The sequence below is a fragment of the Dama dama genome, chromosome X (genome assembly GCF_033118175.1).
Source record: "Dama dama isolate Ldn47 chromosome X, ASM3311817v1, whole genome shotgun sequence".
In the NCBI taxonomy this organism is placed as follows: Eukaryota; Metazoa; Chordata; class Mammalia; order Artiodactyla; family Cervidae; genus Dama; species Dama dama.
In genome coordinates, this window is record NC_083714.1 from 69,772,440 (window position 1) to 69,799,820 (window position 27,381).

Sequence of the window (27,381 nt, forward strand, 5' to 3'; positions counted from 1 at the left end):
AGTGCTAACTGCATACTAGTTTCTTTCCATCTGTGTGATATGACTTCTATGAAAATAGACTCCCCAAATAAGATTTACCACATCTTTTCTCCCCATTGTCCCAATTTCTATTTAATAAATAAGTTTTATGTAAACCCTTGACAAGATACTTCAAGTCACAAAGCTTGTCTGTGTTTTTCAGCACTGGATATCTAAAATCAATCTCACTCACATCTCACCAGTTTTGTGAATGGAATTTAACTCATACATTATAAGTTCAAAGTGAGATAGAATTGTACCTTCCATTTATTCCTTATAATTTTATCTACATTTTGTGTTAAAAGTGATGTATTTTATATGAGAGAATCATGAGATGCTTATTGAGGCAATGTACTATGAATTCAAACTCAGTTGTTGTTTAAAATCTGTCAACTTTTCCCTGGATCTAGTTGTGCCAGTATACAGTTGTCAGCTCTTCCAACAATGTATGAAAGATAAGTCCTAAGCATAGGAAGCAAACCAGGGAAGCTTTTATTTTGCCAGGGAACACAGTTCAAAACACATTTACTTATACATAGCTTTAAATAACTTTAGTTGTTTTTTCATGTATCAATGCTTCAATTATTGCCTTCTGTACTCTGCCACCCTTACATGAATTTTTTAAAGTATATTTCTAAAACCAGAATAGATAATTTGATGTAATGTGTATATATGAATATACTGACTATAAACAGTATAAAAGCAGCACAGCTAGGTATATTTACTTGTCACCTCTCATCTCACAAATGACTACATATGCAAATTTCCTAAAAATTCAAAGGCCAGGTCATACAGACTTCTTATAATAACTAACTTATAGATGCTTATTTGAAACAATAATGAGGTATACTGAAAAGCATCGGAAAGTGTGAAAACTTGTATTAATAATACTTTAGTATGCTGGACTTGCCTGATTTGGAAAACCATGTGAAAGAGATAACTCAGTATTCATATCAAGGGGGAGAAAACTTAGTTTTCAATTCCAAGAAAAACACTGAGGAAGAGTTGGCTTGATGAAGGCAGATTATTTTAGGAAAATTCACTAGGCAGGCTGTTTAACTTCACTGATGCAGCAATCATCATTAGAATTCAGTATCATTATAGAGGTGAAGGACCAGCTTCCGTATTAACTTACTGAGTGCTCTCAGACAAATTACATAACCTCTCTGTGTCTCAGGTTTCAATCCTGTCATCTGCTCCAAGGTTCAAATGAAATATTTTTTGGCCACAGTCTGAAAAGTATTAGAGTCTATATAAATGTAAAGACTTGATATTCCTATGACTATTTCCACCAATCATGTAATAATGATTACAATTATTCAGTATTCACCATGAACAGGTACTGTTCCAAGTGGTCTACATGGATTATCTCATTGAATTCTCACTACTTCATGAAGTAGATGCTATTATTTTCCTATCTGACAGATGAGCAAATCAGTCTCAGGAAGGAAAGGAAGGAAAAAAAATAATTTTTCCAATGTCTGATAGTAGTAGAGCCAAGATTGGACCCTTGGCAGCCTGATTTAAAGCCTGCATTATTAAAGAATGTTATATCAATAGCATGAAAAATGGCTGCAAATTCTAGCTGAGGACTCTAAAGAAAATATGATGATTATTTGTAGCTGTACATCTATCCCTTAAGTTCAGAAGGTCATAGGACAAATGCTCCCTTGAAAGAGCAGGAAAGTGTCTAATGCTAACAAAATTTAAATTGGTTGGTAATATCATTGATAATATCAGTTTCTACAAATTGGGACAACTTGTAGCAGATATTCTATTAATTGCCATATTAATCTATAATTTTCAGATACATGAAGCATAAATCTTTCTTTGGTGTGGGAGTATAGCTTAAACTAGCCAATGTGTTTTTCTGCATAACCATGTGGTGGATACAACTAACTTTAATGATAATGAAAATAACTTGAGAAAATAGAAATGCATAGAAAACTCAAAAACACCATTTCACTCACTATTTTCATTTCTTTCCTTACCCAACCTGGTTAACAGAGTTGCTAAAATGGATTGATTCAAGTTTTCCCATCTCTCTTCACATCTGCAAGTATGGGGATGCTTAAGGAACAGTGTTAACTATAATCAGCAAAAAGCAAATGGAAACTATTCAAATCAGCCTGGATAATCTATAAATTACTAACAGTTTCTTCCCTTTATAGTCCAGATTGTGTGTGAAAGTCATTCAGTCATGTCACTCTTTGAGACATGAACTATACAGTCCATGGAATTCTCCAGGCCAGAATACTGGAGTGGGTAGCTGTTCCCTTCTCCAGGGGACCTTCCCAACCCAGGGATCGAACCCTGGTCTCCCGCATTGCAGGAGGATTCATTACCAGCTGAGCCACCAGAGAAGTGCAGTCCAGATTACTTATTACTTGTCTCTGTTCCTTTGCATGGCTGTATATGTTCCTGCCATGTATATGTAGAGTGTCACTTATAATTTCCTTTTCCCTCACTGGATTGCAGATTCCTAAAGAGTAAAGACTGTAGTACTGCCCAGATTATCATGCTCTCTATCCACTACTTTTGCAGATATTCTAAGTCAAAGAATTTGCTAACCTGACACTTAGCATGTCATATCAGTCATTTTTACCTATTTGTCATATCATTGCCAACAGCAGTTGTCATGCAGTAGTTAGGAATATAGGAAAGTTCCACACTAGGAAGTCAGCTGTTTTTACCTAGACTCCCCTGAATCATTTTCACCCTTTGACAGACACTGAAATAATCTGCCTATATTATTGTCTGAATCAGGAACCTGAAGATCTCAGTACATTTTCTTGATTTACTTCAGACTCAGTAACTCTAGACAACTGTTTTTCTCTATTGATGGAGTCAATTCTAACCCCAAATTGCTGAACAGCACTGAATGTGGGCATACAGATTACTTATGTAATCCTTTAACTCTTCTGATAAGCAGGCCTATCAAAATTTTATAATCTATTTGGCTGATCTATTCCAAATTGTTTTAGCATGAAATTTCTCATCTTAAAAACAAATTTGACATCCTAAAAATTAGAGAAACATCTAAAATGTGTATCTGCATGAGAGTGTTCAGTCAGGTCTGACTCTTCACGACCCCATGGACTACAGCCCACTAGGCTCCTCTCTGTCCATGAAAATTTCCAGGCAGGAATACTGGAGTGGGTTGCCATTTCCTCCTCCAGGAAATCTTTCCAACCCAGGGATTGAACCCAAGTCTCCTGTGGCTCCTGCATTGGCAAGCAGAGGTACCACTGAGCTACCTGGGCATGCTGTATGTGTATAGCATGCTGAAATGGAAGAAAACTTGCTTTCATCAGCTTGAATTACTGGATTATAGGTTTTATAAGGAAAAGATTTGTATGTACTGTGTTCACTACTGAAGCTCTTGAAAAACACATTAGCACAGAAACATGCTATTGTATCACTTAAACCAATGAAAACCACCTTGGGGCTTTTTCACCTCAACCACTCCATGGGAACTTCTGTTGTCCAGGACATTAATCACCTTCATGCCAGTAAATCTAACGATCAATTTTCATTTTCTATCTTAACTTCATCAATCAGCATCAATTGACACATTGGATTACTCCCTCCCTCCTCCTTGAACCACTTACCTCAAATGGCTTCCAAGATTATAAACATTCAATTTTCCTCTCACTTTCCTAGCTGCCTTTTTCCAATCTCCTTTTCAGGTGCTTCCACTTTGACCAAAGATAAGAAATGAGATAATATTTGTTAAAGTCTTTGCATAATTTGGCAGCAAGTTTTAGGTTATAGAACTAAAACTTAAAGCAACAACAACAAAAAGTAACCAAGTTTGAAGAGATGTGTGACCAGAAGAAAAGGTTATTTTATTCAGGCAAAGTAATAACTCTCCTTAAAAGGTTATGATTAGCACTTTCTCACCATTATAGTTATTTATTCAACTGTAAATATCCACTATAAGCAACTCCAGATTATTCACTGCTTTTATACTTTTCCTACCTATGTATTCTTATGTTCACCTAATGTATTCCTTCCTCATTGCCTATTGATATCCCTCTACCCTAAAAGAAATCTTTGTTCTGAATCCCAATTTCTATAAACAAAATTCTGCCCAAACACCTGGACTCCTATTTTACATTTCTATAGTGCTTTCAAATTTATAAAGTAAATTAATAAAGGAGTAATATTGGGATACATTTTATGAAATCATTTAACAACTCCAAACAGTCTAAGAAACAAATTAATTTTTCTACCTTCTTTAGTGTCCCTAAACTTTGATGACTAATACAGACTGAAGAAAATAGCTATTTCTGATAGCAATAATAGCTATTACTTTAAAGACACTAAGTCGAAGTGTGATGCCTGTATCCATGGGAGTCTCCAGGCTCCTTTCATGTTGTCTGCAAATATGTTATTTGTGTGAGGCTTGAGTTTTTGTTTTTTTTTCTTTTTCATATACTTCAACCAAAACATTGTATCATAACAAATTGAATGTAGAAATATATATGAGAATTATTAAGTCAACATAAAAGAGATTTGAAAAATGTTAAACTAATACATCTCTATTCATTAGATGTTTCAATTTTGAAGATATAATTATTTTTCACACAATGTTATCTAGTTAAAATTTAATGGTCTTATTATTGGCATTTTCAAATGGATTAATATTTTAAAATTTCTGTTTAAGTTTTATTACCATAAATATCAATAGCTATCATTTATCAGATATTCTTTACCACATAAACAAATGCTTCTTGGGGTTCTCAGTAATTTCTAATAGTGTAAAGAGATCCTTAAACCAAATGGTTTGAGAACTATTTCTCTAGGAAATTTTTCTCAAAATATGTCCACTGATCATCTGCATCAGAATTATTAATATCTGTGATACTTGATAATAATATAGGTTTCTGGAATCCATATAAGACCTACTAAATCATAACTTCTTGGGTCATGAACATATATTTTTAACATGACCCTCAGGTAATTCTTATATACATTGATGTTAGAAAAATTTAATAAAAAGGTATATAGACTTTGGAGTCTGATGGATTCAAACTCTAGTTCTGCCACCTTGTTTGTTATCCTAACCTATACCACTTTCTACCAACCAATTTCTTACCCTTACTTTCCCCTCACTCAAATCTCCTGAATCCTCTTTCAATTGCAAATCCTCAATTAAATAGTTCCTCATTACCAGAGTAAGCCGGAAAATTTGTATGTAAGAGGTATTTAGGGGCAGCAATCTGGCTCTGAGTGAGAGTTGTTGTTGTTGTTCAGTCGCAAAGTTGTATCCAACTCTTTGCAACCCCATGAACTGCAGCAAGCCAGGTTTCCCTGTCCTTCACCATCTCCTGGAGTTTGCTCAAACTCATGTCCATTGAGACAGTGATGCCATCCAATCATCTCATCCTCTATCATCCCCTTCTCTTCCTGCCCTCAATCTTTCCCAGCATCAAGGTCTTTTCCAATGAGTCAGCTTTTCTCATCAGAGAAAGTTAGGGACTTAAAAGTTGCATTTTCATAGGAAGCACATTGATTTTACTTACATTGTCTCACTTGGAGATGTGGAGATGATAAGAATTTGGAAGGGGGTTATATTGCCTAGGCTGCACCTTGGCATCAGTACTTATTTATTTGCTTCTGCTCTTGAACAGGGAAGACTTCAAAGGATTCTACTTTCTTTTCCTCACCTTGGGGCACACAGTACAGTGAAAATGGTAGCCATTTTGTCTTCCCTTAGCCCTGCCCCTGTCTGTTACCCTTACAAACCTGCCATCCACTTCCTCAATCCTTGCTGTGATTTGAATACACAGTTATGACTAGAGGTCTGAAACTGATTATGATGTCATTGTAACAGAAATCTAACAGAAATCATGAATTTTTCCCAGCTGTGAAAAATTGCTTTAAGAACCACAGGTTTATTTAAATATAGCATTTTTTTTTCTGTAAAACAGTGCTATTCAAGGTAAAGTCCACTAATGCTCAAGCTCAGAATCATATAGGCTGTTTTTTGTTTTAATGCAGAGTCCTATGCTTCATCCCAGACTAAGTGTTATCAGAATCTCTAAGTCCCACAAACATGTAATTTTAATAATTTCCTCAGGTTATTATGGTAAAATGTCCAAAAACCATTCCATGAGGAAATTTCAACAAGAAACAATAAAAATAAGAGGAAACATAAGTGTATTCTGTATAACAACTTAGTTCTTTTCTTGATTGCAAATAGATAAATGATGTTACCCATATGCTTTTCCATACAGACATAATATTTGCTTCAACCTATGTAAAACTTTATACTATTTTATCAGTGTGCCAGTTGTACCTGGATGAGGGAGCCTAATTCACACTAACTAAAGTCACATGATATCAATGTATAAATCAGATACCCATCCATTAGTTTATAACTGGAAATGTTGTAAAACACATGGTTGTTCAGTTTGATAACCAACATCCTGAATCCATTAGATAAAACACATACAAAGTCAAATTAGTCATAAATTACCAATGTGAACCTGGAATCATTAAAAAATGAGTCAGCAGATATTCTTAATGATTACTGCCTCAAGATTTAATTTGATCTACCTACCAATATCCACCATTGGGTGGGCGACTAAAGTATTCCAATCTGATAATCAGGGCACTCTCTTTCCTAGACATTGCTGGAAACTTGCAGCTAGTTCTCTGATTTTCCCTAATGTGTTTTTTCTTCTTTCTGATAATTCAGTCTTCCATTAATTGATTATATTTTATCTTTTAAATTTATGATCACATTCTAATCATGCCTCCCTGAAACTCAACCAAAACTTTTAGTGTGTCCAAATTAAATTATCTACTCAGAAGCAGTCCCTTGGGTTACTTTTGCAGGTAGCTTATCTTACTGTGGCTTTTAATTTTTCTCAACTTCACTTTGAATTTTTGACACCATTATAATGAAAAAGGCAAAACTACTCAGATGATAAAAAAATTTCAGTGGTTTCCAGGGATGGGGCTGTGGGGGAAGGAGATGAATAGGCAGAGCACAGAGGATATTTAGGGCAGTGAAAATACTATGTATGATACTATAATGGTGTATACATGTCACCACTATTGTTTAGTCACTGTCATGTCCAACTCTCTTGCAATCCCATGGACTATAGCTTGCCAGGTTTCTCTGTCCATTGGATTTCCCAGACAAGAATACTGGAGTGGGCTGTTATTTCCTTCTCCAGGGGATCTTCCTGACCCAGAGATTGAAACCACACCTCCTATATTGGCAAACAGATTCTTTTACCATTGAGCCACTCAGTTCAGTTCAGTTCAGTCGCTCAGTCATGTCCGACTCTTTGCGACCCCATGAATCGCAGCACACCAGGCCTCCCTGCCCATCACCAACTCCCGTAGTTTACTCAAACTCATGTCCATTGAGTCGGTGATGCCATCCAGCCATCTCACCCTTTGCCGTCCTCTTCTCCTCCTGCCCCCAACCCCTCACAGCACTAAGGTCTTTTCCAATCAGTCAAATCTTCACATGAGGTGGCCAAAGTATTGGAGTTTCAGCTTTAGTATCAGTCCTTCCAATGAATACCCAGGACTGATCTCCTTTAGGATGGACTGGTTGGACCTCCTTGCAGTCCAAGGGACTCTCAAGAGTCTTCTCCAATATCCAACTCTCACATCCATACATGACCACTGGAAAAACCATAGCCTTGACCAGATGGACCTTTGTTGGCAAAGTAATGTCTCTGCTTTTTAATATGCTGTCTAGGTTGGTCATAACTTTCCTTCCAAGGAGTAAGCGTCTTTTAATTTCATGGCTGCAATCACCATCTTGCAGTGATTTTGGAGCCCAGAAAAATAAAGTCTGACACTGCTTCCACTGTTTCTCCATCTATTTCCCATGAAGTGATGGGACCAGATGCCATGACCTTAGTTTTCTGAATGTTGAGCTTTAAAACAACTTTTTCACTCTCCTCTTTCACTTTCACTTTCTGCCATAAGGGTGGTGTCATCTGCATATCTGAGGTTATTGATATTTCTCTCAGCAATCTTGATTCCAGCTTGTGCTTCTTCCAGCCCAGCGTTTCTCATGATGTACTCTGCATATAAGTTAAGTAAGCAGGGTGACAATATACAGCCTTGACATACTCCTTTTCCTATTTGGAACCAGTCTGTTGTTCCATGTCCAGTTCTAACTGTTGCTTCCTGACCTGCATATAGGTTTCTCAAGAGGCAGGTCAGGTGGTCTGTTATTCCCATCTCTTTCAGAATTTTCCACAGTTTATTGTGATCCACACAGTCAAAGGCTTTGGCATAGTCAATAAAGCAAGAAATAGATGGATTTCTGGAACTCTCTTGCTTTTTTGATGATCCAGCAGATGTTGGCAATTTGATCTCTGGTTCCTCTGCCTTTTCTAAAACCAGCTTGAACCTCTGGAAGTTCACAGTTCACGTATTGTTGAAGCCTGGCTTGGAGAATTTTGAGCATTACTTTACTAGCACATAAGATGAGTGCAATTGTGCGGCAGTTTGAACATTCTTTGGGATTGCCTTTCTTTGGGATTAGAATAGGTAAGCCCATGTACATCACCATGCATTTGTCCAAACCCATAGAATCTGTAATGCCAAGAGTCTACCCTAAGGTAGACTATCCTAAGGTAGACTTTGGGTGAATATAATGTATCAGTGTAGGTTCATTTTTGGTAAAAACAAACGAAGAACATACAACCTGGGTCCGATCCCAGGTTAGGAACATCCCTTGGAGAAGGAAATAGCAACCCACTCCAGTATTCTTGCCTGGAAAATTCCATGGACATAGGAGCCTGGCAGCTACAGTCCTTGGGGTTGCAAAAGTCAGACACGACTGAGTGACTGAGCACACACACACATGAGCATGTGGAGGACAGAGTGCGAGGAAATCTCTGTACCTTTCTCTCAATTTTATTGTAAACCTAAAACTGCTCTAAAAAATAAAGTCTTAAAAAAGACATTCCAAATGAAATTACTATAAATGATAAACATGCCATACCATTTCCCCCAAAAGATATTCAGTCATACCAGCATTTCCATCTTTTAGAATCTTTAATCTTTTTTTTTTTTCATCTTATCTTCACTTTCTAAAGAAATGGGATGATTGCTGTTCTGCCAATACAATGCAATTCTTCTATGTGAGTGCTCATTCTTACCCACAGATTTTTTTTTAATTAAAGATTTTTTTAAATGTGTTTTTTTACAAGCTAATAATGAACATATATTTTTTAGGTAAGATTGTAATCTATGATCATTTATCTAGGAAATTCTTTGTTCAGGCTGTATAGATTGTGGAAATGTTTCAAAAGAGCAACTTGAGGGAAGCTAACCTTGTTATTCCAAAGTTATGAAAACTCATTATAAAACTTTTAAAAGAATGAGTTGTAAAATGAAGAACAGTAAAATTAGTACTAAAATGCATGGATGTGTACTAAATTGAGAAGGATCTTGGACTTAGAAAAAGGTTGCAATGCTAAATCTTAGCTTTACTAGTTATATAACTGTAGGCTAGTCTTTTAGCCTCTGAGAATCCAGTCTTCACATTGTGTAAATAAGAAAAGTTGTCTCTATTTTATGGCTTTGGGTGAAAATCAAATATAGTCCTATAAGTGAACATACTTTAAAAAGTTAAATGTTACAGGCTGAAATAATTTCATATTTTTAGAATTGTTAGTATTAAGAATTATCATGATACCATGAGGACATAAAGGGAGGCCCTGTTACAAATTCTGAAATTAAAGTATATCTGAATGACATCTCTCTCTCTCTCTCTCTCTCTCTCTCACACACACACACACACACACACACAAACACACAATGGTAGAGTTTTAGGAGGGTGCTATAAAAAATACAGACTGCTATGCAAATATTGTGCATCACATATACCCCACTTGCTTACATATTATTCTTTACTCTTTTTTTCTGTCCAATCCCTCTTCCACTCTGCCCAATTCTAGTCACCTTCCTTTAAAGAAAGTCTGATGTGGTCACTCCCTAATATTTATTTAATTGAACTTGAATTCCTTAGTTCGGCAGAATGACCGTGATCTTGACCTGCTTCTCCAAACTCATCTTTCCTTAACTCTTCCTCTTATTCTCTCTTTTTCTTCCATGTGTCACTGAAATTCCTATGCTTCCGCAGCAGAAAATACCTTACTACTTCTCAAATATATTTCCTAATTCTTTGTACAAATGTTTTGTTTCCTTTGCCTAGAATACTTTTGTTTTAACCTCCAACTTTCCAGATCCTCCTAGTAGGAAACAAGTTCTTTCTCCCTACGTTACTATAGCATGTTCACTAGTTAATTCAGCCAATATTTACTGAGTGTTTACTATGCACCCAACACTGTGCTAGAAAATGCTAGTGACACTATAATATAATCATGGTCCCTCACAGATTTTAGGAATGCTCATTTTAAATAATTAACCTACAAATAACTATATAATTATATAGTTATATATAACAAGTAGTTATAACAAATTAACTACACACACACATATGTACAAGGGCTTCCCTGGTGGCTCAACTGGTAAAGAATCCACCTGCAATGCAAGAGACCTGGGTTTGATCCCTGGGTTGGAAAGATCCCCAGGAGGAGGGCATGGCAACCCACTCCAGTATTCTTGCCTGGAGAACCACCACGGACGGAGGTGCCTGGTAGGCTGCAGTCCATAGCGTCACAAAGAGTTAGACATTACTTGAGTGATGAAGCACTGCAAAACTGTATATTTATAACTGTTATAGTGCTATAAAGAAAATGGAAAGGGTTTGATAACAGTACATAACTAGTACTTAGTGGGATCAGGGAAGATCTCTCTTTGAAAGTGGGAATTAAAATAAGACCTGAAAGAAGAATAGTCATTAATCAGATAAAGAGGATGAGGATTAATTCAAGGCAGAAGGAAAAAACATATGTGAAGGTACTGAGGCGGAAATGAGCTTGGCTCCTTTAAGAAACAATGGGCCAATATGACTGGAAAGTAATGATTAATGGTGATGGTGCCATGGGATGATGCTGAGGAAATGGGCAGGAGCAAGATCATGAAGGACCTTATAGGCAATAATAGAGATGAACTTTGTCATAAAACTTAATGGGAAGATTCTGAGTAAAGGAGAAAAGAGAACTGCTCGTATTTGTATTTTAGAAAAATCATTCTCTTCACTATGTGGAGAATAGATATAAGTAAGACTGTAAACATGTTGCAGAAACCAGTACTGGAGAAACCAAGCACCACACTCAGAGAGTTGCAGAACTCAGGTTTATTACACCAGTGGGCCCGGAGTAGTTAACACTCCAAACTCTGAGCTCCAAACAAGGGGATTACAGAGTTTTTATAGACAGACTGTAGTGGGCAACACTAGCTGTTAATAGGCTGGTTTAAACTAAGGGGTTTTACGTGTGTGGGAAGGGTGGTCAAGATGGGGAGGGGGATGCCTGACCTGGACAGGTATGATTAAGCAGGTTTTCAGGGGCTGGGCGATTGGAAAGAGTAGGACAAGGGTGAGTGAGATAAACTTCAGTCCCTAGTATTCCAAGTCTCCACTTTCTGAGACTATGTGACCTATGTGATCTAGACTTTGCAAGGGGCAAGCTGAGTTACAGAGGCAGAAGGAGAAGGAGGTTATGTAAAATTTTACCTTTCCCTCTTCAAACAGAAGGAATGTTAATCTAGGTGGGAGATCTAGGTGGGAGGTTAGTTGGACTAGGTTGGGGCTAAAATGCCATGGCTCTTGAATAACATACTTAACTGGGCACCATATTGCACATCGATTGTGTAACCACTGAAAATTTTAAGCAGGGATGTGATGTGATCATATTTCCATTTTTCAAAGATTACTGTTAAGTAGTTAGAATAGGAAATAGGAGTCCAAAATGGTGGTAGCTAAAAGACAAGGAAGGGAAAAGCCCACAAAAAGAGAACAAAGGAAGGTCAAAGGAAGGTCTAAGGATCGGAGTGAGGACCTCAGGTAGAACAAACAGCACTCCTGGCTAGCCCAATTTACATAGGGCAGGCCCAGGGTGGGAGGCAAAAACATATAAAAAGAGGAGTCAAAGAGCCAGAGCTCTCTCTTCTCTTCGCGTCTTTGGGTCTGCATGCCCTCACACCTCAAGGATGTATTTTCCTGATGTTTTTTAATAAAACTGAGCTGTAACATGGAGCTGTAACACTGATCTAAGAGCTATAACATGGTCTGTTCAAGACGTGAGAGCTATAACATTGTCTGTCCAAGAGCTGTGACACACCGAGGGCTTTAAGGTTTGTCACTTCAAATTTTGTTGAGATGAGACAGAACCGAGGAAATTACACTTGCCTGACATTACTTTGCCCCACATGTGAAGAATTGACATTAGCTGTCTAGGAAGGAATGCAGAGTGATAAACTAGGCAGTAGTCCAGGTATGATATCTTGGAGGGGGTGGTGGCAGTAAATGAACATGATTTGGACTAGGATGTTGACATTAGAGTAGGAGACAAATGAGCAGATAGATATGAGATAATATTTTGGAGGTAGAAGCAAGAGGACTTGGTGACTGATTGGATAGGGGGTACGGGAGGAGAAAAACAAACCAAGGATAACTATCAAGTATCTGAAACTTGGCAGAGAGAAGTACCACTTATTGAGATGGGGTCACTAAATAAGATTAGTTTTAAAAGGTGGTTGAGCAAATTCATTTTTGTACATGTTAATTTTGAGATGCCTGCTAGGCATCCAAATAGAGATTTTGAATAGGCAGTTAATTATATGAGTCTGAGGCTCCAAACGGATGTACACTTGGCTGTCTATTTATACTTCAGACTCTGAAGACTTGTAGATCTGAAGTATTCTTAAAGACTCTGACACAACATGGAGAATTTCTTTAGGGTAACACTAATGATTTATTCATCTATTACGTCCTGTGTATGTGTACCAAACACATAAGAAGTGCTTGATATATCTGTTTATTTGAACTAAATTATGCAGTCAATTTTAGTCACTTTCATCACAACTCTAACACATAGTCAATGCTACACAAAAAGTTACCAATAAGTCATATGTTTTGTCTTTACAAGACAAGTGGGAATTTGACATATTTTTTGAATGAATTAGCATTGCTCAGAAGATATTCTATCAGTGGGATTTTGGAGTTAGAAGTAGTTGGAACACAAATTCTCATAAACACACACACATGTTGGAACTTCCAGCTATGGCTAAATGAGGAGGTTAGGAAATCTTTCCCTAAAGCATTATAAACCTGGACAAAATTAACAAAATAACCATTTCAGCACTCTGAAAACTGACCAAAACTATATACCCATCTGAGGAGTGTTTATTCCCAAAACATCACTGAACTTGGGGTACAAAGAATGGGAATCTGTGGCATTAGGACCTGGAGCTGCTCCCATACCTTCCACCCCTCAGTTCATTCAGCACAGAGGTTCTTCCAGGACTTATACACTAAAAACCACAAAATGCGGCTGAGAGAAATTAAAGAATATCTAAATAAATAGATATTTCATGCTCTTAGATAGGAAGACTCAATATTACCAAGATAGTAATTCATCCTAAATTGATGGATAGACTAAATACAACCCCTATGAATGTCCCAGCTGGCTTCCTTGCAGAAACTGACATTGACAAGCTGATTTTAAATTTCAAGTGGAAATAAAAGGGACCAGAATAGCTAAAACAAACCTGAAAATGTGGAACACAATTGGAGGACTCAGACTTCCTAATTTTAAAACTTAAGATAAAAGCCACAGTTAATCAGGCAATGTGGTATTGACCCAAAGATAGGTAAACAGATAAGTGGGACAGAATTCAAAGTTCAGAAATAAATTCTAACATTTATGATCAGTTGATTTCCCACAAAGTTACCAAGACAATTCAATGGGGGAAAGTATAGTCTTTTCAACAAAGGGAGTAGGATAACTGGATATCCACATTTGAATAAAAATAGAGGGGTAATTTCATGATGTTCCAGTGGTTAGGACTTGGTGCTTTCACTGGCTGGGGAACTAAGATCCTGCAAGCCAAGTGGTGCATCGCCCCCCCCCACCCCAAAAAAAAATAGGGAAAGAAATTAGACCCTTGCTTCATGCCATGCCATATACAAAAACTTAACTCAAAATGGATCACAGACCCAAATTTAAGAGCTAAAATAAGTAACTTCTAGAAGAAAAAAAAAGAAAATTTTTGTGACCTTGAGCAGGGCAGAGATACAATACTGATGGCATGACCCATAGAAGACAAACTTGATCAATTTGAATTTATCAACTTTTGCTCCTCAAAGGTCACCAATAAGAAAACAAAAGTAAAAGCGACAGACTAGCAGAAAGTATTTGCAAATCACAGATCTAATAAAAAGCTTGTAGATCCACAGCCGTGGCTGGTCCAGGGGCTGCTTTCTGCTGCCTGAGTGCCTTGTCTATAGTGGTAGGGGGTAAGGGGCTTTAGGCTTGGCCTCCTACAGGGCTCATGGAGCTAGTTCCTGGATGCCCACAGGAAGGAGCTCTTTCACAAGACCAACAAACACCACTTTTTACATAGCCTGGCCCTGTTAGGGGTACTCCTGTGCAGAAAGTTCCTCTGGGCAGGGTTACTGGTAGTATTTGGAGTACTTTATTCTGCCCCAGCTTTAACTACCAGGCTCTGAATGGAGACCCCAGCACCCAGAACTTTGGCCTTTGTGGGAAGGTGTTTGCTACTAAGGCTGGGTTGCCTTGGTTCTTTGAGCTTCTGTATGTTTAATTTCTGGGTATTTTTTTTTTTTTTTGAGAATTTGAAGAGGTAGGGGATTTAAAGAGAAAGCCATATTAAAAATAATAATAATAAAATAAGCTTGTATACAGAGTATTTGAATAACTATTATGACTCAATAATATTAGGAAGAAAAAAAAACAAATTAAAAATAGGCAAATGATTTGATTCAACATTTTGTGAAAGAAGATATGAATGGCTTAAAAGAATATGAAAAGATATGCAACATCATTAATCACTAGGGAAATGTAAATCAAAATACCAATTAGAAACTGCTACATATTCACTAGAATGTCTAAAATAAAAAAGACAAATAGTATCAAGATTTGAGGATGTACAGAAAGCAGACCATCTGTGCATTGTTGATGGGAATATAACATGGTACAGACACTTTGGTAAACATTTTGACAGTTTTTTAATAAGTTAAACAAAATTTTCCCATATAATAGTCATTTTATTTTATGCCCCCTAACCAGAAGAAATAAAATTATATGTCCACACAGAGGCATGTTGTCACTATTCATAGAAGCATTACCCATAAAAAGAAAAAAATGGAAAAAATGTAAATGTCCAGCATCTAGTAAATGGATGAACAAATTGTGCTATATTTACACAATGGAATATTATTAATCAATTAAAAGGAACAAGTTATTGATACATGCTACACCTTAAAAATATGCTCAGTATAAGAAGCTAGGCACAATGGACCACATATTATATTATTCCATTTATATTAAATGTACAGAAAAGGCAAATTTACACAGAAAGCAAACAGAAGAGTATTTGCTTAAGCCTGAGGATGGGAGAAGAGGTTTACTGCTAATAGGTCTCACAGAATTTTTGGATGATGGAAAAATTTTAAAACTGAATTGTGATGATTGTTGCACAATTCTACTAATCTACTAAAACCACTGAATTATACATTGAAAAGAATAAATTTTACAGTATGTATTGAAATGTAGTATGAAAAAGTGAAAGTATTTTTGCCTAGAGGATTCCATGGACAGAGGAGCCTGGCAAGCTACAGTTCATGGGGTTGCAAAGAGTCAGACATGACTGAATGACTAATACTTCCACTTTTTCACTTTTTCATACTAAATTCAAAAAAATCTGTTTTAGAAAACACAGGGATGTTTTAAATGGAAGTATCTGGTGGACTTCCTTTATGGCACCTACATGGCTTTTCTTAGGCTCACTCTATGTACTAATTTTCATAATTTCTCCATTTACACTAACACTGCTTACAAAAAAAAAATGAATCACAAGCCTGTATCTCCAGCCCCAATTGCTAAGCCTTTTTCCAGTTCTGGTTTCATATATCCAGTTATGTTTCAGACTACTTCCTGCTAGGAAGAAAGGCAGTGCTGAAGAATGTACAAACTAATGCAAAAATGCACTCATTTCACACACTAGCAAAGTAATGCTCAAAATTCTCAAAGTGAGGCTTTAACGGGACACAAACTGAACTCCAGATGTTCAAGCTGAATCTAGAAAAGTCAGAAGAACCAGAGATCAAATTGCCAACATCCACTGGATCATAGAAAAAGCAAGAAAATTCCAGAAAAACATCTACTTCTGCTCCATTGACTACATTAAAGCTTTTGATTGTGTGAATCACAACAACCTGGAAAATTCTTAGAGATGGGAATACCAGACCACCACACCTGCCTCCTGAGAAACCTATATGCAGGTCAAGAAGCAACGGCTAGAACTGGACATGAAACAATGGACTGGTTCAAAATTGGGAAAGAGTATGTCAAGGTTGTATATTAAAACCCTGCTTATTTAACTTCTATGAAGTGTACATCATGCAAAATATTGAGCTGGATGAAGCACAAGCTGGAATCAAGACTGCAGGGAGAAACATCAAAAACCTGTCATGCAGACGACACCACCCTTATGGCAGAAGGCAAAGAGGAACTAAAGTGCCTCTTGATGAAAGCGAAATAGGAGAATGAAAAACTGGCTTAAAACTCAACATTAAAAAAAAAACTAAGATCATGGTATCTGGTCTCATCACTTCATGGCAAATAGATGGGGAAACAATGAAAACAGTGACAGACTTTATTTTCTTGGGCTCCAAAATCACTGTAGATGATGACTACAGCCATGAAATTAAAAGATGCTTGCTCCTTGGAAGAAAAGCTATGACAAACCTAGACAGCATATGAAAAATCCATGGCTGATTCATGTCAATGTATGGCAAAAACCACTACAATATTGTAATCAGCCTCCAACTAATAAAAATAAATGGGAAAAAATAAATAAAAGATAAGAAAAAAAAAAAAGCTAATACATCACTTTGCTGACAGAGATCCATATAGTCAAAGCTATGGTTTTTTTTTCAGTAGTCCAATAGTCATGTATGGATGTTTGAGTTGAACCATAAAGACGGCTAAGTGCTGAAGAATTGATGCTTTTGAACTCTGGTGCCAGAGAAGACTCTTGAGAGTCCCTTGGACAGCAAGGAGATCCAAACAATCCATCCTAAAGGAAATCAGTCCTGAATATTCATTGGAAGGACTGATGCTGAGGCTGAAACTCCAATACTTTGGCCACCTGATGCGAAGAGCTGAATCATTGGAAAAGACCCTGATGCTGGGAAAGATTGAAGGCAGGAGAAGAAGGGGATGACAGAGGTTGGGATGGCTGGATGGCATCACTGACTCAATGGACAGGAGTCTGAGCAAGCTCTGGGAGATGGTGAAGGATAGGGAAGCCTGGTGTGCTACAGCCTATGGGGTTGCAAATAGTCGTACATGATTGAGCAACTGAATAACGAAAACTTCCTGCTAACTCCACTTCTCCACCTCAATAAGACTTCCTTCTCAAATTTTCCATAACTATTAGTTATTCCTGCTTTTTGTATCTTCTCATACACTTAGTACCAATATATAACATCTTATCATGATATGTTTTACTTATTAATATAACTGCACTTTTGGTACTTCATGCTTTTATTTTTTTGCTCGTAAATTAAACTGTAACCTACAAAGGCAACTTTCAATGTGTTTTTTTCCCTACATTCTCAAAATAATCACCACAGTGCTGAGTATACAGAAGGTGATCATTAAATGAATGTTTCAATTTAAATTATTTTTTTTTAAATGAAAAGTTAATTTAATGAATTGGAGAGGATATTTGCAAATGATTCAACCAGTATCCAAACATACAAAGAACTCACAAAACTCAATAAGAAAATCAGATTAAAAATGGTTCAGTCAGTCAGTCAGTTCAGTTGCTCAGTTGTGTCTGGCTCTTTGCGACCCCATGCACTTCAGCACGCCAGGCTTCCCTGTCCACCATCAACTCCTGGAGCATACTCAAACTCATGTTCATCGCATTGGTGATGCCATCCAACCATCTTATCCTCTGCCGTCCACTTCTACTTCCGCCTTCAAACTTTCCCAGCATCACGGTCTTTTTTAATGAGTCGGTTCTTCGCATCAGGTGGCCAGAGTATTGGAGTTTCAGCTTCAGCATCAGACCTTCTGAAGAATATTCAGGACTGATTTCCTTTAGGATTTATAAGTTGGATCTCCTTGCAATCTAAGGGACTCTCAAGAGTTTTCTCCAACAACACATTTCAAAAGCATCAATTCTTCAGCACTCAGCTTTCTTTATAGTCCACCTGTCACATCCATACATGACTACTGGAAAAACCATAGCTTTGACTAGATGGACCTTTGTTGGTAATGTAATGTCTCTGCTTTTTAATATGCTGTCTAGGTTGGTCATAATTTTTCATCCAAGGAGTAAGCATCTTTTAATTTCATAACTCCAGTAACCATCTGCAGCGATTTTGGAGCCCCCCAAAAACATAGTAGGTGCTCATAAACTTATGATAAATGAGTACAAGAATGTAAATTATTAATTTAAATTGAGGTTATCAATTACCTCAATTTAAATTAATAATTTACATTCTTGTACTCATTTATCATAAGTTTATGAGCACCTACTATGTGTAAGGCACTGGGTTCAGTGTCATCAAGGAAGTAAATAAATATATGATACATAATCTCTCTTATGAAGGAATGTATAATCCAGCTGGGAATGTGAAGATTTAGCAATATAAGACTACCATTCAAAAAAGATATCAAGAAGCAATGCATGATTAAGAGAAATGAGGAAACAAAATCAGTGATTCTGGGACCAGAAAAAGAGCTAAACTGAGTCTTTCAAGAGATAAATTGGAAATTAAAAAGTGAGAGAGGTTGAGAATATTTCAGGCAGTGAAAATGGATTAAGTGAGAAGGAAAGAAATGAGAATTCAAGGTTTATGTAGAGAATTGGGGAGAAAATTAAGTTTAAAAAGTTGATTAAGGTCAGAAACTGAACAGCCATGAAGGCCTGATTAAGTTTTCCAGACATAATTCTGTTAAAATAGCCATTTACTGAGCACCTAATATGTGACTGGTGGTTTACATACATAGCTGGCAATTGTTGTATGTTGGATATTGGGCATCCATTTCCTCATTCTCCTAGCACTCTGATTTTCTCTTGAGAAGAATCTAATGGGACTATAACTAGAAGCCTTACCTATTGTAGTGAAAGGACAAACAATTAAATTGAAAGTGAAGTTTCAGTTTATCTCATCCTAAACATCATGATTAGACTACTTTGGTTATGAGGTCCTGTGTTTTCTCCTTCCTAAGGTATCTAGAGCTACTTCAGTTCCTGCCTGCTTCCAGACCTGACTCACCAATCTTCCACAGATTCTGTGAAACCTTGTTATTTTCAAATGAATTAAATTTTGAGTAAAACAGCCAGAGTTGTTTTATACTGCTTGTAGCTGAAAAGTCCTAAGTGATATGTTATTATTAGGAATTAGTTGGGCTTTCCTCATGGTTCAGATTGTGAAGAATCGGCCTGTCAAACAGGAGACCTGGGTTCGATCCCTGGATCAGGAAGTTTCCCTGGAGAAGGGAATGGCTCTCCACTCTAGTGGAGAATTCCATGGACAGGGGAGTCTGGCGAGCTACAGTCCATGGGGTTGCAAAGAGTTGAACATGACTGAGCAACTAATACTTTTTCACTGTTATGAATTAGTTATGTATTATTTTCCACTTTTCACTGATAAAGAGGCTGTGGGTTGATGAGATTAAATAATGTTCCAAGGCCATACAGCTAGCAACTGGTAAATATGGGCATATTTGACTCGAATCTTAATTTCTAAAAAGTTACTTACCAAGACTCAAACCCAAGTTTGTCTGACTTCAAAACTTCTGTTTTGTTTTTTTTTTTTCCCTTCACCACTCTGCCTTTCAATGAAGATTCACTGCAGAGTTTCAAGAAGGGTAAAATATGATGAAAATGGCATTTTTAGAAAGGTTAGCTTCACAACATAGTATAGGCTAGAAGAGAAGGAAGAGAGCTTGAGGTAGGGAGATAGATAACAAGGATGAGGTAAATAATTCAGATGGAAAATAACAGTGGTTTGAAACAGTGAAATGAGAGAAAGCAAGAGAGTACAGAAGGGAATAGTAAATAGAATACTTTATCAATTGTCATAGTTTTATCTCTAAAATGTGCATCCTATTAATTTTTACTATTTTATAATGACTTTGGTTCAGTGATTTTAAATTTCAGTACAGTAAGCATATGTCTTTTACTGAATTAAACAGAATCTCATAGTAAGCATATTATAAACTTACAAGCAAATTCACATCATTTGTAGTTAAACTCTGTATACATCACTTGCAGAAAAAAATGCACTTTGCTTAGTAATTTTATGATCAAGCAATATTTTATGGCTTTAAATTTCTTCAAATCATCACAAAGCCACAGGAAGGAAAGGATATCACAAAATCCAAACAGTTATTTGTAAGAATTGGCCTAAGTTTTCCCCATAAAGTTAAAAATAAATGGCTCAGAAGAATGGTTAGTCTACTCATGGTCTTCATTTTCCAGGCAACCTGAGCCTCTAAAGAAGCAAGAATCATTTTCTCCATTAGAAATAGCTGTACGTGGGGAGAGGAGAGGAGAGGGTGAGATATATGAAAAAAGTAACATGGAAACTTACATTACCATATGTAAAATAGATAGCCAACAGGAATTTGCTCTATAGCTCAGGAAACTCAAACGGAGGCGGGGGGGTCGGGGGGAGATGGGAGGGAAGTTCAAAAGGGAGGGGATATATGTATACTTACGGCTGAATCATGTTGAGGTTTGACAGAAAACAACAAAATTCTGTAAAGCAATTATCCTTCAATAAAAAAAAAATAATTAAAAAAACAGCTGTACAAGTCAATAGGATATGAGTTTTGAAATAAGTGGAATGGAAACAATTTGAATGAAAGAAATGTATACAGATCAGGCTATATGAGTGTGGCTCAAGCAAAAGCTGCTTCCTACTTTGCAAAAGTAATAATTGGGACAGTACTCACGCTCTTTGTATAAACCTTGTTTGACTAAAATACAATGCAAACTTATTTAAACAATGTTATTCATTGTCACTGCAATATTTTTTTCTTTTTAGTTATAAAAATAATATGTGCTCATTGTTTAAAATTCAAGAAGGGCTTCAGAATAGAAAACAAAAAGTTAAAGCTTTTCCTTCTAATTAGATCAGTTTGGTGCGTATATTTTTGGAAATTTTTCTATGAACATGAAAATACCAGACACGACTGAGCAACTGAACTGAACTGAACAAGAGAATCCCATATACACATGCACACTCCATATATACACCTTTTTATATGCATTTTTATATAGACAAATCATACTGATGATACTGTTTTGCAACTTGCCTTTTTCATTTGACACTCTACTCTGGGCATATTTGCACGTATTGATAACCAGCTCTTTTGTTGTTACCAAGGCAGATGTGTTCTCAAGTCCTAGTTTCTGGCATTTTCCTAATCATTTAAAGACTTCCATAACTGGATTTTGTGTTAAAGAAAAACATGAATTGTCAAAGAAAAGCATCTTATAAGTAATGCAGGAATTGGTAAATTTGTTTCTAAATATGATACAAGTAAGGAAAATTCAATGTGACATGTTACATGCTTAATTAACACAGCAAGGCTCTGAAAACAAACAAAATCTGGTTCTCAGAGTAGTCTTTTTTTAAAAAATATTTTATTGTGGTAAGAACCCTTAACATGAGATATATCCTCTTAACAAATTTTAAGCATACAATACACTATTGTTGACAATATGTACAATATCATACAACAGATCTTTAGAGCTTACTCATCTTACTTAACTGAAACATACTGAATAGTTTTTTTTAATGATATCCAGAGTACAATTTATTGAAAAAAGATGCTCTGATACTTCAGTATATATTTTTGTTTTAATGCCTATTATTTGTAAAACAATTTTCAGATAATTATTTTTTAGAAATCTTGTCTTATGAAAGAAAATACTAATGAAACAGAAGGTTAAGTACATAGACATTTGAATTTAATACTCTAGATCCTCATTAAATTCCACAATTTTTCTTCTAAAGTCTGCATACTCTCCTAGCTATAAGTGTGTGAAGTGCTCCTATTTAAGATTTGGTTGCTAAAACACTAATTCTTTAAATATTGAAAATGTACTAAATTAATGTGATTTGCTGCATGGCAGGTATGCAGCAGTAAATTTGGCACATTAGGGTATGGCACAATTTTTAAAGAAAAATAGAGTCAATAAAAACTTCAGCAGCAAGTACTAACACTCTTGATCTCAGGAAGCCAGTTCATTAGTTTCAGAAGTTGGTTTATTAGTACTAAGTGTATTCTTGTGCAGAGCAAATACTCTGTGTGAAGATGGAGAGTTACATATAAGAAAACATCTCAGGTCCTGTACTAGGGAAATTTAAAATATACTTGGGGAAAGAACAGGTTTGCAAAAGAAATTATCTATGTGGCTCCATTAAAATGTTTTTCAAAACATATATAAAACTTTAATATAGCTTTAGTAAATAAGCCCTGAAATAACTGAAGAGTTAAAGAACTACATTCTCCTGGGTAAGCATTCCTGGAGAAGATAAGTTTGGTAAGGAAGTTAGAATTCACTGATGGAGCATTCACCACATTCAAAGTATTTTACATGTATTATGCTACTTAAAGCTCACCATGTTTCTATGAGGAAGGTACTGTTATTATCCTCATTTTACAGATGATGAAACTGGGGCAAAGGGAATCGAAAAATTTGCACAAGGTCACCAGAGGGTAAAAGACACAGCTTAGGCTTACATGCACAGATCTGACTCCAGACAGTGGAATATCACCAAAACTTTGGGATTAGAACAGGGATAAGGTAAGTATTTTCAGGAATATTCTTAAAAAAAACTATGTATTAGAAGCTAAGGAACAGCATGGAGAGCGCTGCAAGCAGATAGGCCATTTAGTCTAATAATTCATGTAATTCTGTCTTTAATCTTCCTTCCAGAGAAGTCAAGATAAAGTCTCATGATGCTAGACAATGAAATTGTGTTAATTAGAACATTTGATTATCTCTAAACAAACAATGCTTAGCCTTTTAGATAGACAAACACTGGTTATAAAACAAGAGAAACAAAACTGCTCGATATCATAAGTTTGAAATTTTGGTTACAACAATTTTAAGAGAGTCACTAAAACAAAATTATAAATCTGGAGAATTTATGGTTCCATTTCATTTCTTTCTCTGTATTAAGTAGCTTTTTGATAATTAAAACAATGGCTTAATTACCTATCTTGTTCATTTACTCACTTGCAGTCAGTCATGATGCAATTTCCCTGCTTCTCTTTCATTGATGAGTTAGAGAACAGTGAAGTATTAGCTATCTTCACCTTGGAAGTATTAGTACTAACTAGATTTGCTGAAGCATTGGTGGCTCAGATGGTACTGAATCAACTTGCAATGTGGGAGGCCTGGATTCAATCCCTGGATCAAGAAGATCCCCTGGAAAAGGGAATGGCTACCCACTCCAGTATTCTTGCCTGGGGAATTCTATGGATAGAGGAGTCTGGCAGGCTACAGTCCAAGGAGTTGTAAAGAGTTGGGCATTACTTAGCAACTAAACAACAACACGCATGTCATTTAACTGAAAAGCCTGCCCCAGTGGAGAATAACTAACCCAAGGATATAAGTTCTCACCCTGACAAAACGTTACTTTGGGTTATAAGGCAAATTCAACTTATTTTCTAAGTTGAATATATAAAACGTAACATTGTAAATTGATTAATCCCATTAACCTTGGCCCTGGAACATCCTTATTTAACTGGGACAAGAACCCTATGTGGTCCTGTGAATGGCATAATAATAGATAGCACTTATTGAGTCTTTACACATATGAATAAATAATTTACACAGATTAGCAGCAGAAATACAAGTTCCTCTGCTGCTGGGGATACTAAATGCAAAAATTCCTAGTATAATATTCATTTAATTGTGGATTGAATACTTTGGTATTTACTTTAAACTCTGATCTCCCAGTGTTTGGCTGTTAACCAAATAAAGTCATTAGGCATGTTAAATTTAATGAAAACCATCTTTTTCATTAAAGTAGCTTGTTCCAGTATACCCTGTCAGTTCAAGCTAAATCTTTTGTGTAAGTCAGAGGAACTTGAGTACTGACGCCCATGCTGCTGCTGCTGCTAAGTCACTTCAGTTGTGTCCAACTCTGTGCAACCCCATAGACGGCAGCCCACCAGGCTCTGCCGTCCCTGGGATTCTCCAGGCAAGAACACTGGAGTGGGTTGCCATTTCCTTCTCCAACGCATGAAAGTGAAAAGTGAAAAGTCAAAGTGAAGTCGCTTAGTCGTGTCCAACTCTTTGAGACCGCATGGACTGCAGCCCACCAGCCTCCTCTGTCCATGGGGTTTTCCGGGCAAGAGTACTGGAGTGGGGTGCCATTGCCTTCTCCAACTGATGCCCCTAAAGTTGCTAATACCAAGAGGACATAACTATTACAGAAGGATGGAAGAATGGTCAGGGCTGTCATTTAACTCCAGTTCTAGGAGTCGAGGAGCGAGCTCCTGTTGAGGAGTTCATTCACTTTTGTTCCTTAAAGATGGTGTAGTAGAATGGTTAAGAACTCAACTTCTGGAATCAAATCATCTGTTTTCACATCTGAGCTTTTCTGATTATAAACTATTTGACCTTCAACAAGTTACTCAGTCTCCTCACTGAAGATATAGTAAGTACTAAGGTGAGATGAGGATATCAAACAAAGATAGTATGAGGATAATAATGAACCTCAAATGGGTTCATTAAACAGTAAAAGTAAAGCACTTATTTCAGTGTCTGATACCTGAAGGTGATAAATACAATTATTTATTATCATTTAGTGACAACTATGTATACTTACTACACAGTGCTTATGGTTAGGGTAATTATCCATTATTAGAGGATGTGAACAATCTTTATTTACTCCTTAAATTGCTCTAAACCAAAGCCATTAACATTTGAGAAAATCACTTTTTGAATACATAATAATACATGTAAAAGTGTGTTAACTGCAGAATTGTCTGTAGTGACAAATATATGTAAAGTCCTAGAATGTCCATCCAATAAGGAAGGCCTCAGTTTCCCCAGTCTGTATAAGAAGATTGTACTAAAAGATCTCTAAAATCCCTTTTGTCTCCAATTAGGACTATATTTTCCACCAGCTGTTCATTAGATTTGACACCAATACTCTAAAAAATGGAAATGAGATAGGACATCTAAAGTACTAGGTGAGTATTTAAAAGTAAGTCATGATGCATAGTATGCTAAAATTAACCAACATGTAAAAAGTAAATATATATATATATATATATATATATATACACATTTAAATATCAAGAGCAGAAGTCATTATTTAACACATTGGGAGTTATTTTTTATTATGTTTTAAAATTTATGTAATTAATGGTATGCAAATTTTATACTTTTAACCTTCATAATGGTATAAAAATAAAAGGTATGAAAAATAAATACAAAATATGAGTCTGAGATTTAAATAATGAAGATGTATAATTTAGGACTATCAATAAGTCTGAAAGCTCTCAAGAGAGAAAAGGGGCTGCATGTGCTGTAAAATACTAAAATGATACTTGGTTTGAATTTTATTTAAAATTGTGATGATTTATTTTCCTTTGAAATAATAGGAGATATTCTGTAGGCACACAATGCCAAGCAGGATGAGTGACTATTTGACTTTAGAACTATTAAGACCTAATATTACTATTATCAAGGAGTTGCTGACAGTCATAAAATTCCACCCTCACGCATGTTAGAGTTGGAAAATCTCTATTTGTAGAGTCCTATGCTGCTTCCAACGGAGAAGACAATGGCACCCCACTCCAGTACTCTTGCCTGGAAAATCCCATGGATGGAGGAGCCTGGTAGGCTGCAGTCCATGGGGTCGCTAAGAGTCAGACACAACTGAGCAACTTCACTTTCACTTTTCACTTCAGTGCATTGGAGAAGGAAATGGCAACCCACTCCAGTGTTCTTGCCTGGAGAATCCCAGGGATGGGGGAGCCTGGTGGGCTGCCATCTATGGGGTCACACAGAGTCAGACACGACTGAAGTGACTTAGCAGCAGCAGCAGCAGCAGCAGCATGCTGCTTCCAAAGAGTCGGACAAGACTGAAGTGAAATAGCACATGCTGCTTCCAAAATACAAGTCACAGCATATTCAGAAAGAAATGCTATGAGTGGCTTAAGACTACATAGTAAGAAATGTTTCTTTACACACAATCTTGATCAAAGATAATATTATGAAAACTAGCAAATAATACTGAATTTGAGATCTGTGTGATATTTCAGCCCCATTTTAGAGAGGGAGAATAGAAGTAATAAAAGTGAGGTAGCCTGCCCAATGTCTAATACAACTAGTAAGAGGAGTAACAAAGATTCAGCCTAGCATTTCTGATGCCCAAACCTACGCTAAAATCACTTAGGTCATAAAGTCTCAGTAAGGAAATCAAATGCTGAAATTTGGTTATTATTGAGATTCTTCTCTTAAATTCTGAGAGGATTTTTAAAATGGTGTGTATGTTGTTTGACACAATCACCTCTGAAGAGCTGTGGAATATGTATTTGTTTCCACCAGCAAGAATATTTACAACTCCTTAAGACTTTTCTGTTTCTCAGAGGATGCATGTAATACAATTAATTAAATATATTTGGGTATTCTGGATGAAAAAATTACAGAAAATATCATTTGGGCTTGTTCTATATTGCCCAAATATAATATAAAATTTAGAAACAGTTTTTGTAGTCATATATAAATGCATGAACATTGCTCACCAGTCAAAACTTTAAAAATGTTTCCTCCCTTTATAGCAGAATGAAATAAAATGCTTCCAAATTTGCAGTTTAAAAGGTTTACTTTACTAGAATTTTTGTGTGATAATTCTTCCCATGAGTATTGTGGGCAAAAGATTCTTGAGTGGCCTTGTAAAAGTGCTCTTTTGTGATGTGGATTTACATTTTTGAACAATTTATGCTATTTTTTTAAGTTGAAAAGTAGCATTAGAACAAATATCCAAATTACTAACCAATTTTCCTTCTCTTCTATTGTAACTGTTCTCTTAAATTCCATGCAGGCAAGGCTATAATGCCAGAAATGTAATTTACAAATAGTTCCTTTTAAAAATCAAATGTTACAGGGGCATATTCCATTTGTGTCAGAAAAGATTATGCATGTTTACTGGCACAAAGTTTGATATATTTA

General features: G+C 36.3%; 1 protein-coding gene across 5 annotated transcripts in view; it reads right to left on the reverse strand.

The window, feature by feature from the left end:
* FAM133A (family with sequence similarity 133 member A) overlaps positions 1 to 27,381 on the reverse strand; it is a 44,800-nt gene that overhangs the window by 12,080 nt on the left and 5,339 nt on the right. For all 5 annotated transcript variants that reach the window (XM_061136470.1, XM_061136471.1, XM_061136467.1 and 2 more), the window contains exon 3: positions 3,630 to 3,716. The gene's annotated coding sequence lies outside the window, so the exon portion shown is untranslated. The remainder of the gene's footprint in view (positions 1 to 3,629; positions 3,717 to 27,381) is intronic.